Genomic DNA, 16,577 nt, shown 5'->3' with positions numbered 1-16,577 from the left:
TGGAGAGGTTGTGGAGAGACTGGAACACTTATACACTGCTGGTGGGAAAGTAAAATGGTACAACCACTTTGGAAATCAATTTGATGCGTCCTTAAAAAGCTAGAAATAGAAGTATCATACAATCCAGCAATCCCACTCCTTAGAATATATCGTAAAGAAATAACAGCTGTCACATGAATAGATATATGCACACCCATGTTCATTGTGACACTGTTCACAATAGCAAAAAATGGAAACAACCTAGGTGCCCATCAACGGATGAATGGATAAACAAATTATGGTATAGTCACACAATGGAATACCATGCAACGATAAAGAACAACAATGAATCCGAGAAACATCTCATAACATAGATGAATCCTGAAGGCCTTATGCTGAGTGAAATTAGTCAGTCGCAAAAGGCCAAACATTGTATGAGTCCATTATTATAAGAACTTAACAGAAAGGACCACATAAACCAGAGATTTCATCAGCCTGAGACCAAAAGAATGAGATGGTGCCGGGCTACCACCAGTGACCACCCTGACAGGGAACACAACAGAGAGTCCCTGACGAAGCAGGAGAAAAGTGCGGTGCAGAACTCAAATTCTAGTAAAAATTCCAGATTTAATGGTCTGACTGAGACTGGAGGAACCCCAGAAGACATGGCCCCTGACTCTCCATTAACCCAGAACTAAAACCATTCCTGAAGCCAACTCCTCAGACAAAGAATAGACTGGACTATAAGGCATAAAGTGATACTTGTGAAGAATGTGCTTCTTAGCTCAAGTAGATACGTGAGACTAAATGGGCAATTCCTGTCGGGAGGTAAGATGAGAAGGCAGAACTAGACAGGAGCTGGTTGAATGGACACAGGAAATCAGGGTTGGAAAGGAGGAATGTGCTGTTACATTACAGGGATAAGCAACTAGGGTCACATAACAGTGTGTGTATAAATTTTTGTCACTTGAGCTGTAAACTTTCACCTAAAGCACAATAAAAATAAATAAATAAATAAAGTAAAAGAATAATGAGCAAAACTAGCAAAAAAAAAAAAAAAGTCATACAGCTAGTGCTTGAACTAGTTCTCCAGCTTCAATGTCCTTTGTACTCCAGCTACTCTATAAAACAAGTGATAGTCAAGGACCTGCCAAAACTCAAACCAAACCCACTGCCACTGAGTTGATTCTGACTCATAGTGACCCTATGGGACAGTGTAGAACTGTCCCGTAGGGTTTCCAGGGAGCAGCTGGTAAACTGCCGACCTTTTGGTTAGCAGCCAAGTTCTTTATCGACAGCACCACCAAGGCTCCTGCCCGGGGGAGTGGGGGGTGGGGGTAATTCACTGTTACTCTTGTCACTACTCGTCCATAGCAGACTCCATCACAGTCACTTCAGCTGCAGCCACCACTGCACAGGAGATACCACTGCCACTCAACAGCCTCAAGCACCTGCCCCAAAGCTCCTGATCATCCCATTCCTTTGATTCTTGGTGGCAAACAACAGCTACTGATTCTGGCTACTTTAGACTAAAAACAAACAAAACAAATTTATTTTAGGTGATTGGGTAGTCCATTGAGCTGGTGGGAAAGTTGGAATGCAGGCTCCAAAAAATGGACAGGCACCAACAGGTCAAGCTAACGTCAAAATCACATCACAGCCATAGTGTGTTTAGGATTCTGTCACTGCACACTCGTTGCCACCCTGCGGGATTCTGCATTCATGGGCAATGGCTGACATGAGGCAACCATGTCAGGTTGTCCCCTGAACCTCACCTCACATAGGATCATCCAGTCGGCCAAGACTGGGTCATATCCACCCCACCCTCACCTTACCCCTGAGTGCATGCGCTGCTGGGAGGAGGAGTATATGCCTTCCTTCTGGTTTGATTGTGGGAGGAAGGGCCTTCATTATTTTTTTTAAATCATTTCGTAGGAACTTGTTATAGTATATTTTGATAAAAATCAGTCTTTAGTAGAAATTAAAACTAGGATAAAAAGTACACGTAATCTTCATGGGGTCAAAGATTGAAATGAGCGTATCATGATGTGTTGCTAGTTGTGCTAAAATCTTAATATATTCACTGTTAGAGCCCCTTTATACATTTCTTTCCTACCATACAATCCACAGTTTTAGATTACTAGAGTTACTACTATGGGTTGTGAGTATATAGAAAAAAATTTTTTTAAATTATTTTTTAAAGCATAGAAGTCTTTTAAATTTCACAAGGACATTACAAAGATACTGTGCTGCCTTATACTGTAATTGTTATTTAAATATCTCATGTGTATTTATCTATTCTCTCCAAAGTGATTGCAAATTCCCTCAAGGTATGGGGGAGACTGTAACATGTATTATTTTCTTAGTCCCCACAGACCTACAGTATTCCATGAACAGCAGACAGTTAATAAATGAGTCACTGACTGGCTGACTGACTAAATGAATATATGCATGCACTATGCATTGTTTTTCCAGAAGCAGTAGATGTATTCTAATCGGCAGTCACTTTCTTGTTCATTATCACAATGAGAGCATATTAAAAGATGTGGTCTGTGGCTGTAGAATGTGTGTTTTCCTGAGGTTGGAATCCCATCCTGTTTGACTACACCAAATTAGAGCTCTCTTGACTCAGCCGGACTCAGGCTTCACTGAGCCCCTTGCAGCATGAAAGATAGAACAAACGGTCAAATGCACACTCTTAGGAAAGTGGCAAGGGTAGCTTCTGGAGACACATGATTGAGATTCAATTTGAGGATTCCGCAGAAACTAGCCCTATGACCTGGGACAAGTTCTTAACCTCTCAGAGTCTCAGTGTCCTCTTTTGTACAGGTTGCCGTCCAGTCCAATTCATAGCGACCCTATAGGACAGAGTAGTGTTTCCAAGGACCAACTGGTGGATTAGAAATGCTGACCTTTTGGTTAGCAGCTGTAGCTCACCGTAGCTCTTAACTACTGTCCCACCAGGGCTCCCTATTTTGTACATGGGGATCATAATGGTGACTGTTTCTCACAGAGTCATCATGAGGATTAAATGAAAGAACAATGCCTGGCCTCTGGCAAGCACTTCAAGAATGCTAATCACTGTTATTACCCCGGCCTATGGGTGGTGCAGACAGTAAGAATGCAGCACTGCTGAGCTCATAGTTTCCATTCCCCGGATGGCCCCGTTAATTTTGCTCTGAAATGTTGGCCACACCCCTTCGTGTTCTGTCCTCAGGGCAGGACTCTGGTGGGCACAGTAAAGCCACTGGAAAGGAGATTTTGGAGAGAAATGGTGAAACTGTAAGCCTGGCTCTAGTTCAGGTTTTAAAATAGAGGAGTGAAGGTGTTTCTAAAGAAAATTTCTATATATCAGTGAGATAGGAGAGCAAATGGGAATGTGGGGCACTTGATGGCAATGGGTAATCTTTACCAAAGCAGATTGCCAAGCCTTTATTCCATGGCACCACTGCCAATCTTTAGGTTAGTAGTCGAGTGCAAACCTCTTTCGCCCCCCAGGGACCTATACCTCCTATAAAAACCTAAAACCTGCTGCCATTGAGTCAATTCCATCTCATAGCAACCCTAAATGACAGAGTGGAACTGCCCCCATAGGGTTTCTAAGGTAGTAATCTTTACTGGAGCAGACTGCCACATCTTTCTCCAGTGGAGCGGCTGGTGGGCTCAAACCATTGACCTTTCAGTTAGCAGCCTAGCGCTTAACCATTGTGCCACCAGGGTTCCTTATACTCCCCATAACCCATTGTTGTCAAGTCAATTCCTACTCATAGCAACCCTATAAGACAGAGTAGAACTGCCCCATTGGCTTTCCAAGGAGCAGCTGGTGGATTCAAACTGCCAACCTTTTGGTTAGCAGCCGAGTTTTTAACCACTGTGTCACCAAGGCTCCATACCCACCATAAAAGCCAGAAACCAAACCCATTGCCAGTGAGTTGATTCTGACTCATAGTGACCCTATAAGACAGAGTAGAACTGCCCCGTAGGGTTTCCAAGGGGCGGCTGGCGGATTCGAACTGCCGATCTTCTGGTTAGCAGCCGTAGCTCTTAACCGCTGCATCACCAGGGCTCCGTATCCCCCATAGGGGTGGTTAAATAATTTATAGTGCATCAATACTGTGGAACATTGTATTGTTTATGATCAATTGGCACTCAGCATCCATTTCTACCGCTGTTTCTTCCTGCCCACAGGAGCTATAAAGCTGAAAACGCTTTTTCTCAAATTGTCTTGCAGCTAGGGTTCTTGAAGAGAATTTGATTCCCACAATGAGAAGCACGTATCTGAGATTTGGAAGTTGGAAGTGAGATGGAGCTTCCTTCTTCATATTGAGGTGCCAGCTCATTAGTGTTTGCAGCCATATTCAGCATTCCAGTGCCTAGTTATCAGCTCTGGCATTACCTAGAGGCAGCCGCCCTGATGCAACAGCCAGTGTCTAGTCACCAGCTTGGTGGGAACTGAGGCAGTTGTAGGATTCAAGCATTGGAAGCAGCAGCAACTTTCTGACCTCTGGATCGTGGTGGTGTGTCCTTGAAATAAGAATCCAGAACAGGTCCCTGACTTCTGCTCTTGAACCCATCCAACAATTGGTTTAAGTACTGGTTTTCTCGATTTTAAATATCTTTCTGTCTGAGATTCCTAGAGTGGTGTCTGATTCCTGCACTGAATCTTGACAGATAATGATGCTAGGTGGATGTCAAGAAGAATTAAGAAGATCTATATGGGCTCTGGAATAATATCAAGTTATAGTGTTAAAGTAGAATAAAAGTTGAGAACAGGATGTAAAGTATACTTTATTTGTGTAAGAATAAAACATATGTGTGTGTGTGTATAGTTATAGATACATACATATGCTTCTTTATGCATAGAAAAAATTTGAGAAGGTTATATAAGAACATGGCATCAGTGATTGATTCTGGGAAACCAAAAATGGGACCTGAGATAGGAGAGAGATTTACAATTCACTCATGTACCTCTTAAATTTTTCTTTTTTTTAACAGTGCTCATAATATACATTTTTTCAATTAATTTATTTTACTTCAAAGGAAAAATAGCAAAATTCTGTAACAATTTGGAAACAGAAAAATGCGTTCATTATCCCACCAACCTATTTTAATTTTGTATACCTTGTTGCTGTCGAGTTGATTCCGACTTATGCTGACCCTACAGGACAGAGCAGAACTGCCCCATAGTGTTTCCAAGGAGCAGCGGATGGATTTGAACTGCCAACCTTCTGGTTAGCAGCCGAGCTCTTAACCACTCTGCCGCCAGGACTCCTAATTTTATATAGTCCCTTTAAATCTTTGTTGCCAAAAAAATGTTACAGTGAGATCTGTACACATACAACTTTACAGTCCGCTTTTTTCTTTTTTCGCTTCTTGTATATAATCAACATTTAGGGAGTACTTACCATGGGCCAGCCATGGTGATTATAAATTTCCTTGAATCATATTTCATTGAAACTAAGATGTTATTGATTGTAAATTGCACCATTATCTCATGTATCATTAAGAAAGAACTTTTGAAATAGTGCCCATTGAACTTTAACACAAAGAACACAGGGTTTTTCCTTCAATTGAATCACAAATCTCTGGAAGTTAAGCAACTTCTAGCTAAAGTCAGCAGGAAATATCTGACATTGATGCTTGACACTTTAATGATGGTTCTGCATGATACATGGATTGATCATACCAGCCTCTCATTACTTTGCAATTTCTTTCATCTACTCTGAGGGATGTCACAATTCCTCCTGCCTTCAGTTGCACTGGCTGGTATATGATAGGTTCATTTCACAGTCACAAAATGTAACCCGGCTTCTTCTTCAAGGTTGCTTTGCATGAGTATGTGGAATTGCAGTTTTTCTTTCCGAGACAAAAAATTTGCTTTACTAATATCAAATTGAAGCCCTCCTGCTTTACTTCTGTGCCTTTTTCCTTACACAGTCACATTTGTTTCCGTGTTAAAACATAATGTAATTTTAAAGGGATTTTAAATAGCAATTAACTTCAAATTGTTTAGTACCGCTATGCATATAATTCAATTGATGTGACAATCACAAGAACAGTGTTGGCCAGGTTTACACAAGCATAGGCAATGGTTGAAGCCCTGGTGGTGCAATGGTCAAGAGCTCAGGCTGCTAAACCAAAAATTGGCAGTTCGAATCCACAAGCCGCTGCTTGGAAACTCTATGGGGCAATTATACTCTGTCCTATAGGGTTGCTATGAGTTTGTTTTTGTTTTTGTTTAGAATAGATAAAACATTGTATTGTTTTATTTGATCCTCAGACAACTTTCAAGTCAATTCTATTATTCCTCAGATGAAAAAACTGAGGAATAAAGAGGTTATCAAGGTTCATAGTTATTAAGAAGCAGATTTTCTTTGTAAACGCAGTCAGTCTGGTTCCAGTACCCACACTCTAACCATTAAGCTATGCTAGTAGCTGAGAGCAAGCTGTTTGCACCACCCAGAGGTCTTAAGGACACACTTGTTATTAGGTTTAGGGCCCACCTGGGTAATCCAGGATGATCTCATCTCAATATTCTTAACTTAATTATATCTGCAAATACATTTTTTCCAAATTAGATAACATTCGCAGGTTCTACAAATTATGATGTGAACATATCTTTGAGGGCCATCATTTTACCCACCACAAGCATCACAAGTTTTTTCTCATGTCATTATAAACTATTCACAGACATTATTATTATTATTTTTATTGTTGTGCTTTAAGTGAAAGTTTACAATTCAAGTTAGTCTCTCGTACAAAAATTTATACACACATTGTTATGTGACCCTAGTTGCTCTCCCTGTACTGTGACAGCACATTCCTCCTTTCCACCCCGGATTTCCCATGTCCGTTCAACCAGCTCCTGACCCTCTCTCCCTTCTCATCTCACCTCAGGACAGGAGCTGCCTGTTTAGTCTCACGTATCTACTTGAGCTAAGAAACACACTCCTCACGAGTATAATTTTATATCCCATAGTCCAGTGTAATCTTTATCGGAAGAGTTGGCCTCGGGAATGGTTTCAGATTTAGGCTAACAGAGAGTCCGGTGGCCATGTCTTCCGGGGTCCCTCCAGTCTCAGTCAAACCATTAAGTCTGGTCTTTTTACTAGAATTTGAGTTCTGCACGGCAGTTTTTTCCTGCTCCATCAGGGACTCTCTGTTGTGTTCCCTATCCGGGCAGTCATTGATGGTAGCCCAGCACCATCTAGTTCTTCTGGTTTCAGGCTGATGGAGTCTCTGGTTTATGTGGCTATCTTGGGCTAATATTTTCCTTGTGTCTTTGGTGTTATTCATTCCTCTTTGCTCTAGGTGGGTTGGGGCCAACTGATGCACCTTAGATGGCCGATCCCTAGCTTTTAAGACCCCAGACGCAACTCACCAAAGTAGGATGCAGAACATTTTCTTAATAAACTTTGTTATGTCAATTGACCTAGATGTCCCCCAACACTATGGTCCCCAGACCCCCGCCCCTGCTTCTCTGTCTCTCAAAGTGTTTGGTTGTATTCAGGAAACTTGTTAGCTTTGGTTTAGTCCAGTTGTGCTGACTTCCCCTGTAGTGTGTGTTGTCCCTCCCTTCACCTAAGGTAATTCTTGTCTACAGTCTAGCTAGTGAATACGTCTCTCCCTCCCTCCCCACCGTCATAACCATCAAAGAATGTTTTCTTCTGTGTTTAAATCTTTTCTTGAGTTCTTATAATAGTGGTCTTATACAATATTTGTCCTTCTGTGACTGACTAAATTCACTCAGCATAATGCCTTCCAAATTCTTCCATATTATAAAATGTTTCACAGATTCATTGTCGTTCTTTATCATTGCATAGTATTCCATTGCCTGAATATACCATAATTTGTTTATCCATTCGTCCGTTGATGGGCACCTAGGTACAAACATTATTTTTAATGGCTGCGTAATATTCCATCATATTTATTCAGTTGTTGTTGCTAGGTGCCGTTGAGTTGGTTCTGACTCATAGAGACCCTATGTACCACCGAACAAAACACTGCCCAGTCCTGCACCATGCTCACAATTGTTGTTATGCTTGAGCCCATTGTTGCAGCCACTGTGTCAATCCATCTTGTTGAGAGTCTTCCTCTTTCCCACTGACCCTCTACCTTACCAAGCATGATGTCCTTCTCCAGGGACCGATCCCTTCTGACAACATGTCCAAAGTGTGTAAGACGTAGTCTCGCCATCCTGGCTTCTAAGGAGCATTCTGGTTGTACTTCTTCCAAGACAGATTTGTTCGTTTTTTTGGCAGTCCATGGTATATTCAATATTCTTTGCCAAACCACTGTTCAAAGGCATCAATTCTTCTTCTGTCTTCCTTATTCACTGTCCAGTTTTCGCATGCATATGATGCAGTTGAAAATACCATGGCTTGGGTCAGGCGTGCCTTAGTCTTCAAGGTGATATCTCTGCTTTTCGACACTTTAAAAGAGGTTTTTGCAGCACATTTGCCCAATGCAATGTGTCTTTTGATTTCTTGACTGCTGATTCTGTAGGTGTTGATTGTGGATCCAAGTAAAATGAAATCCTTGACAACTTCTATGTTTTCTCTGTTTGTCATGATGTTGCTTATTATTCCATTTGTGAGGATTTTGGTTTTCTTTATGCTGAGGTGTAATCCATACTGAAGACTGTGGTCTTTGATCTTCATCAGTAAGTGCTTCAAGTCCTTTATTCAGGAATCTAATATATTTACTCAATCATTGCTTTTTTAAAAAATAGACATTATTTTTAGAGCAGTTTTAGGTTTATAGAAAAATTGTCCAGAAAATACGGAGAGTTATTATCATAGACCCTCCTCCCAATGTACATGGTTTCTCCTATTAACATCTTGCATTTCTGAGGTACATTTGTTATGATTGATGAACCAACATTGATATATTATTATTAACTAAAGTCCATAGTTTATATTAGAGTCGACACTTTGTATTCTACAATCCTATGGGTTTTGACAAATGCATAATGTCATGTGTCCACCATTACAATAGCACATAGAATAGCTTCACTGCCCTAAAAATGCCCCACGCTTCACCTATTCATTTCTCCCCCTTCCGCTAGCCCCCTGGAATCATTCTTATTTAGAAGTTTACAATGTTTTCTGCTATGAATAATATCTTAATTCACAACTATTTGTCTTAGTAAGTCAGATTCACACATAGCAAATCCTGATTCAAAAGGCACGAATAATACAGCTCTTGATAGATACTGCCAAATTGCTTAGGTTGCTTTTTTTTTCCTTCATTAAGGAGTTTTAAATTTTTACACAGTAAAATTATTCCATATTTTTTCATTCAGTGGGAAAACCAAAGTTATTGTGATGAAATGGAGGAAGGGAGGATTGTTTCAGACATGGAAAAGGACAGGGAGGTGGGGAAAAAACTTTAGGTGGAAGATCTACTGATCTCCAAATTTATTCAGATGGAAAATGAAGTTTTTGCCAGTATTTGATCAGGAGTACACAAAATAGTCCTCAACAGAAACAGGCAGCTCTGCCCACTTTCTGAAACCTGGGAAAATGCGACTGTCAGATCATAAATGTTATTCCATGTGCTGGCCAAGCCATGAAGTTCCAAGACAGTATGGCTAGAGAGATAAAAGGGGATTTATTTATTAGCTAACTGTTACACTAGCTAAATGGGATATTTGAAGTATCAGTTTATACCTGTCATATTGGTCTGTGGAGAGAAAGTATGTAACTAGTACCCTTTAAATCACTAATGAGGGATCCAAATATGTTCTTTTATTATGTTCTAAGATTACAATCATAAATGCAGAGAATAATAGCCATGAATACAAATCAGCTCACCCCTGTTAGCACCTTATTGCATTTCTTTCAGAAGCTGGAAACATTCAAATCAAGGAAGACTGATTCTGTATAGTCAGTAAACTGCAAAGCAAAGAGCTGTCAACAATTTTCTTGTTGCTTTTTAAAAATGGTGTGGAGAGATGGAAAATTCCTTGGCAACTTGTTTGAATGGCAGGTCCTGCACTCTATGTGTACCACTCTCCTAAATAAGGCTAGTAGAACAGAGATTTCTGATGTCTTGGTGACTATCTCATCAATTAGGTTGCTTTATGAAGAGACTGATGATTTCACTGAGTTCTATTATCTCTGTTTACAAAGGACTGCCATCTTTCATATTTAGGTGGTAAATTTGAATGTAAAACTACTGTTACGAGCTGGAGGACAGATTTGACGGAGAGGCAGTGCTGTGTGGGAAGATAGGAAATTTGAACTCGGTCTAAGCTGGATTCAGTTGCTGGCTCCAGCTGCCTTATTCTCTGTGGCATTAGACAATTCGGCCTACCTTTGGGATGAAATGTCTTCTTCTGTAAAGACTGTAAGGCTTAGACAGTTGTGGAGATTAGAGATAAAGGGTGTAAAAATATATATGCTACACCTTAGTTTTTCTTCTTCTTTTTTTTTTTAATTGTAGTAGAAATATATGTCACAAAACATTTGCTAATGCAGCAACCTTTACGTGTACAACTCAGTGAAATCAATTACGTTCATCATATTGTGCAATCATCACCACTATCCTTTTCAAAATTATTCCATCATCTTTAACAGAAACTCGTGCCGTCTAAGTAGTGACTCTCATTTCCCCCTCCCTCCCACCACAAGTAACCATTAATAAACTTCAGTCTCTATATATTTGCCTATTTCATATAAGTGGGATCATACAATATTGTTCTCATGTGACTGACTTATTTCACCCAACCTAATGTTTTCAAGGTTCATCTATATTTTAACTTGTATTAGGGCTACATTTTTCTTTATGGCTGAGTAATATTCCATTATATGTATATCCTACATTTTGTTTGTCCACACATCTGTTGATGGACATTTTTGTTGTTTTCACCTTTTGGCTATTGTGAATAGTGCAACAATGAACAATGGTATACAAGTTTCTGTTTCAATTCCTGCTTTCAATTCCTTTGGGTATATGCCTTGAATTGGGATTGCTGGGTCATCAGATTATTTTGTTTATTGAGTACGTTATCCTTACAAAGAATTTGTCAGTGAAGTGGCCAACTTAGGATCTTGTTCATTACTCGGATACCATTAAGCTTTGCTAGTGGTGCCATGTGCTATCTTAACGCTACTGTTGTTTGTTTTGCATCTTGGGTGAGAAATTTCTCTAGGGATGTATATATCGCTCCTTCCCCTGTTATAATCGGAAGACTTCCTGAAGTGAGACATAATTACAGAGTCTACACTTAAGGGTAGAGCTATACTTTAATAATAGACCATAAACAAATGATGCATTATTCACAGGACATGGGAGAATTTGGTTAACACTGATGCTATGGCCTTTCAAATAAAGTAAATAAAATGATGAAATTGATGTTTCTAGAGCAGCAGAGCTTAATAAAGTGTAATGTAGTTAGCAGACAAGCCCATGCACGGTGCTTCAGCACTGATAATTTTGTCACCAGAGTGATCTATTGACTTAGGGAACATCAATGGAGACATGATTTTTTTTTCCAAATTGTAAAATGAAAATATGATCTTGTTATAGTAAAGATTTTTGATACATTTATTATATGTCACTTTGAATTTACAAAATCCTATGGTATTTAGAAAAGTCTGATAGCTCTTTTTGGAATTTAACTGAAAAACCCTCTGATGAAAACAAACCCCTGAGGTCAGCTCAACCAACCTTTCAGCAAGGGGACTGCCTTTGACAGCAGCTGAGAGGTCATGTACCATGGACTTCAAGGAACTACAGGGACAGGAGTTCCAAAAACAGTTCACTATTCTGGGGTTGAAAGTTCCTTGAGAGCAGAAGTACTGTCTACATTTATTTTTCCTTATGCAACCCAGAACCTAGCACAGTGTGGCTGGAAAACAGCCAGCGCTCAATGAATGGTTGTTGAATGAACAGCCTACCTAGTCTGACAGCCTTTTCCATGGTGGGGCAGCATCATTGCATTGGAAATTCTTCATATGTAGAAACTAAAGCAGTTGTTTTAAAGTATTTTCTTCCCCAGGATTCTCCAGGTGTGATGTTGATTCATTAGATAGAAAAAGGAAGCATATTAAACTTATAATTAACCTTTTCTCTTGACATGTAATTATCTAGGATTTATGAGATGCTAAAGGCTGCAATGTCTGAGAAAGGAAGAACAAATGTATCAATAGGGGTATTTTTTTTTTACTGAGTTTGGAATAATACAGTCATTTGTTTTCATTGAGACATTATTTTGCTGATATATTTTTATTTTAAAGTAGCTGATGATCTTCTAAACAACTTAAATATATTATTCTAGCCCAATCCCAGTCTAGAGGTCTGACTCTAACTTTTCTCACCAAAATTGAGACTTAAATCAGGTGAAGTCCATGTAAAACATTATAAAATGTGAATTCATTTCTATCTTTATTTTGTTAAGATAATTTTAGGATTGTGTTACTATAATTTTAAAAATTATACTGTCAATAGAGTAACATTTTAGATAAACCAATTGAATCTTAAAGAAAAATGTATTAAAATTTATACTAAACTAGAATTTATAACTACTTGCACAAGATTTTACAAAGCAAACTTTACTAATAGTTATTTTTCATAAGATGGAATTAATTTTTAAGTTATCATCTCCTTTATTTAGGAAGAAATATATTTTCCCTTAAATTTAATAGGCTACCTTCAAGACTTAAAAAAATGCCTGTAGTAAGGAAACAGTTTACAAAGTATCTAGTTTTTCACTTATTTGGAAAAAAAATCTAATTGGTCTGTCAACGAAACATGAGAGATCCATAACCTTGGGAATCTCTCTCCAAAACTTAAAAATGACTCACATAGATGTTGAGAACACAGACATCCAACCGCACCCTGAACTGTCTCTTGCCTTATAGTTCTTGGGCCTCTAAATCTTGTGAAAACGTCTCTAACATCACTCAGATCAGATATTCTTTTCATGTACTATATTTTATCGTGCCATCCTATTATAAGGACTAAAATGAGCACCCCGAGCTATGGTTCACAGTATACTTTTCTCTCATCCATATTATGGCAAATAACTCTTTTTCTGTTTTCTTAATTCACTTTCCAAAGTTTAAACCAGAAATGGGAGATCTTTGTCCCGTACTTAGCAATCTTCCTTGGCTTCTCATCTGTTTCAATTCTCAAATAGGAACTTTACCTACCATCATCATCATTATTCTTCTTTCATAAGCACAACTTATAGTCTGCTGGCTCCTTCCTTTCTTGCTAATGAGATGTATGTAATCTTTTGATCATAGGCTTTTATTATAATCTTCACAATTGTTCTTTTCCATATTTACTTTTCCCAGTCATTTGAATAACATTTAGTGTATTTCATGATTTAATAATTGTTATTAAACTATCATTATTGTGACTCTTACAGCAAAGAATATTTAAGAAACACATTTTTTTTTTAAAATGACACATTTATTCAGTGTCATGATTAGACTATTACATTTAGCAATCAACAGTATGGGTTCAAAAAAAACTACATTAAAATCCCTTGTTGGAATGGTTTACATTTTCCACAAAACAAACTAAAATAACCTGTTATACAATTAGTCACAAATACAGTCCTTGAGTTTTTTGCCCATACCCATGAGTATTGTCTAAAACTGTCTTCTTTGTAGCAGCTAGGCCCTGCCACCACTGTGCTTGGCTGACTTTACAAATCTGTTGTTACCTATAGCTTCCCTGTCATTTCTCTGGCTCTCCTCTCCTGCCAACCTTCGTTTCTTGGCAATTATTAAAACCTTTTGCCACTGCCATAGCTACTGCTGCTGCTTGAACTGCCGTAGCCACCTTGGTTTCATGATTTGGCATAGTATTGACCTTCATCACCGTAAGGGCCAGAGCTTCTGCTGCCAATGTTTCCTCCCTTCATGGGTCCAAAATTTGAATACCGATTGTTGTAATTGCCAAAATTGTTGTAGCTTCCACCACCTCCAAAATTAATTCCATCATTACCAAACCCATTATAACCATCCCCAGTGCCTCCATAACCACCACCACCATGGCTGCCACCAAAGCCACTTCACTCACTGAAGTTTCCTCCATGACCAAAGTTGTCATTCCCACCAAAACAACCATGACAGCCACCACCAAAGTTTCCAGAACCACTTTGACCTCTTTGGCTGGATAAGGCACTGGCCATCTCTTGCTTCGACAGGGCTTTCCTTACTTGAGAGTTGTGGCCATTCCCAGTATTATATTTTTGAATTACAATCTTATCTATGGAGTCATGGTCACCAAAAGTTACAAAGCAAATCCCCTCTTCTTGCCACTGCCTTTGTCAGTCGTGATTTCAATCACTTCAATTTTCCCATACTGCTCAAAATAATCTCTTAGGGGATGTTCTCCAGGGCCTTCTTTAATGCCAGCAACAAAGATCTTTTTCACAGTTAAGCGGGCACCCGGTCTTTGAAAGTCTTCTCGTAAGACAGCCCTCTTTGGTTCCACAACACTTTCATCCACCTTCTGTGGCCTTGCATTCATGGCTGCATCCACATCTTCTACAGTAGAATAAGTGACAAACCCAAAGCCTCTGGAGCACTTGGTGTTTGGATCCCTCATTACCACACAGTCCATGAGCATCCCCCATTGCTCAAAATGGCTCCTCAGACTCATCCATTGTTTCAAAGCTCAACCCTCCAATGAAGAATTTCCACAGCTGTTGCGGCTCTTTTGGATTCTCTGACTTATACATGACGGCAGTGGGAAGAAAGATTTTAACGATGTTTCTTCTGCAGCATTCACGGGCAGAAAGGAGTAAGCTAATGAACATATCTCAGAAATACATTTTAATAGCATAAAAATATGCGTGTTGAAGGAAGTAAAAATGCAATTAAGATACCTGAAAAGAAAGAAGCAAAGTTTAGTTAGCTGAACTTTGTGGTCTTCTTTAGGAATCCCCATACCTTTCTTATAAGACCTGTCATAAGTTACAGGTTCGCTGTTCCAGGTTCTTCTTGTTCTTTTGCTCAACCAAGTTGAAGAGGAAGAATGGCTTCTAATTATATGGCATTACCTGTTCACCAAGAATGAAGGCATTAGTTTAAATTCCACATTTTGACAGCTATTGTCAGAGAATTTCTTTATTTCCTATAATAGAAATGGTTTCTCCCTTTTGAGAGTTGCTGATCCAAGGTTAAAGCTGATTATTCCGCCAACCTTTTTATAAGTGTTTTGTTAAATGGCACCTGTCTGTGCTTAAATATTAGGTAGCAGAGCTATTAGAAAGGAAAGCCAGGAGGATGGCAGACATAAATAGCTTTTTCTGCATTGTTGGGACAAGGTGACCTAGAAAATAGTCACTGTATTAATGTTAATGAGGATAAACAAACTCCATGGCAAGACTCAGTAGAGCCCAAATCACAGTGTTTATTTAGAAGCATACTGGGCTGTGTGGTGGGAATGTAGAGATGAATGTATTAACTGCTATTGGCTCTTATTCTTCTGTCCCCAAGAAGCTCAATGTCTAGCTTTTTTTTTCTATAAGGATGGAAAATCCCTGTAAAACTCAGGCATCACTATTGGAATAATGTAGAGGAACTCCTCAGAGAGGGATGGCTGAGCATATCCGTGGACAAGAAAGGTCAGAACATAGACTTTGTGGAAAGTATGAAACTTTTAGCAATTGTACTGTTTATCCCCAAACTTTTGCTACCAGACTTATTAAGTAACTGGTATGCCATCTTCATTTCCTCATCACTTAATTCCTTAACCTCTTGAGATCATCCATCCTGATCACTTTTCTGAAACTACATCCTGATTGCTCAACTGAAACTACATTCTAAAAGGACATAATTTCCTGATTGTTAATTTAATGGCATAATGTAGACAGAATGGCAATGTAGTTAATAGAATGGGCTTTGCAATCAGCCAGACGTGGGTTAAAGTCCTGGTTCTATTGCTTACTGACTAGCTCTGTGATCTAGAGAGAGAATCTCTAAGACCTCATCTATGAAATAGGGATGTCAGATGTTATAAGGATCAGAAATTTATCATAAGGATTAAGTGAAATAAAATAGGTAAAGCACCTAGCACAGAGCAAGGCACATAGATTGTGCTCTATAATTTCATGACATTTATTACTATTTTTAAGAAGTCTTTTCACAGTCTTTATTTCTCCTAACAATTTTCTTGTTTTTTAACATCAGTGTTTTTATTTCTTTTTATTATTAATTCGTTCAATCAGTATCATTGAACATTTGTTTTGTGTTTCATATTTGTTTATGTGCATACATACTTTATATAGTTATAACTACAGATTACATATAAATAAAAATGTCTTACTCATCTTTAGTTATTACTTTGAACACATTTTCCATGTAGTTACAATTTTTACTTTAACTTAAATTCAGTTGGTGATAAAATAGTCCATTTAGTTATAACATGTAATTTGTTTAACTATTTCCTCTTTTTGTTCATTTAAATTACTCTCAGGTTTTTGGTAATACAAGAAATGCTGCAGTATTCATTAAGCATATTGGCCCATGTAAGCCACTTTTTTTTTTTTTTTAATATTTTATTGTACTTCAGGTGAAGGCTTACAGAACAGATAGTTTCTCATGTAACAGTAGCACACATGCTGTTTTATGACA

At 38.7% G+C, this 16,577-nt stretch overlaps 1 pseudogene; it reads right to left on the bottom strand.

Moving 5' to 3' along the window:
- Positions 1–13,720: 13,720 nt before the first annotated feature.
- On the bottom strand, positions 13,721–14,680 carry LOC101345285 (heterogeneous nuclear ribonucleoprotein A1-like; annotated as a pseudogene).
- Positions 14,681–16,577: the final 1,897 nt, after the last annotated feature.

This window comes from Trichechus manatus, unplaced genomic scaffold (assembly GCF_000243295.1).
Source record: "Trichechus manatus latirostris isolate Lorelei unplaced genomic scaffold, TriManLat1.0 scaffold00047, whole genome shotgun sequence".
NCBI lineage: Eukaryota > Metazoa > Chordata > Mammalia > Sirenia > Trichechidae > Trichechus > Trichechus manatus.
This window is presented reverse-complemented; position numbering and strand designations above follow the sequence as displayed.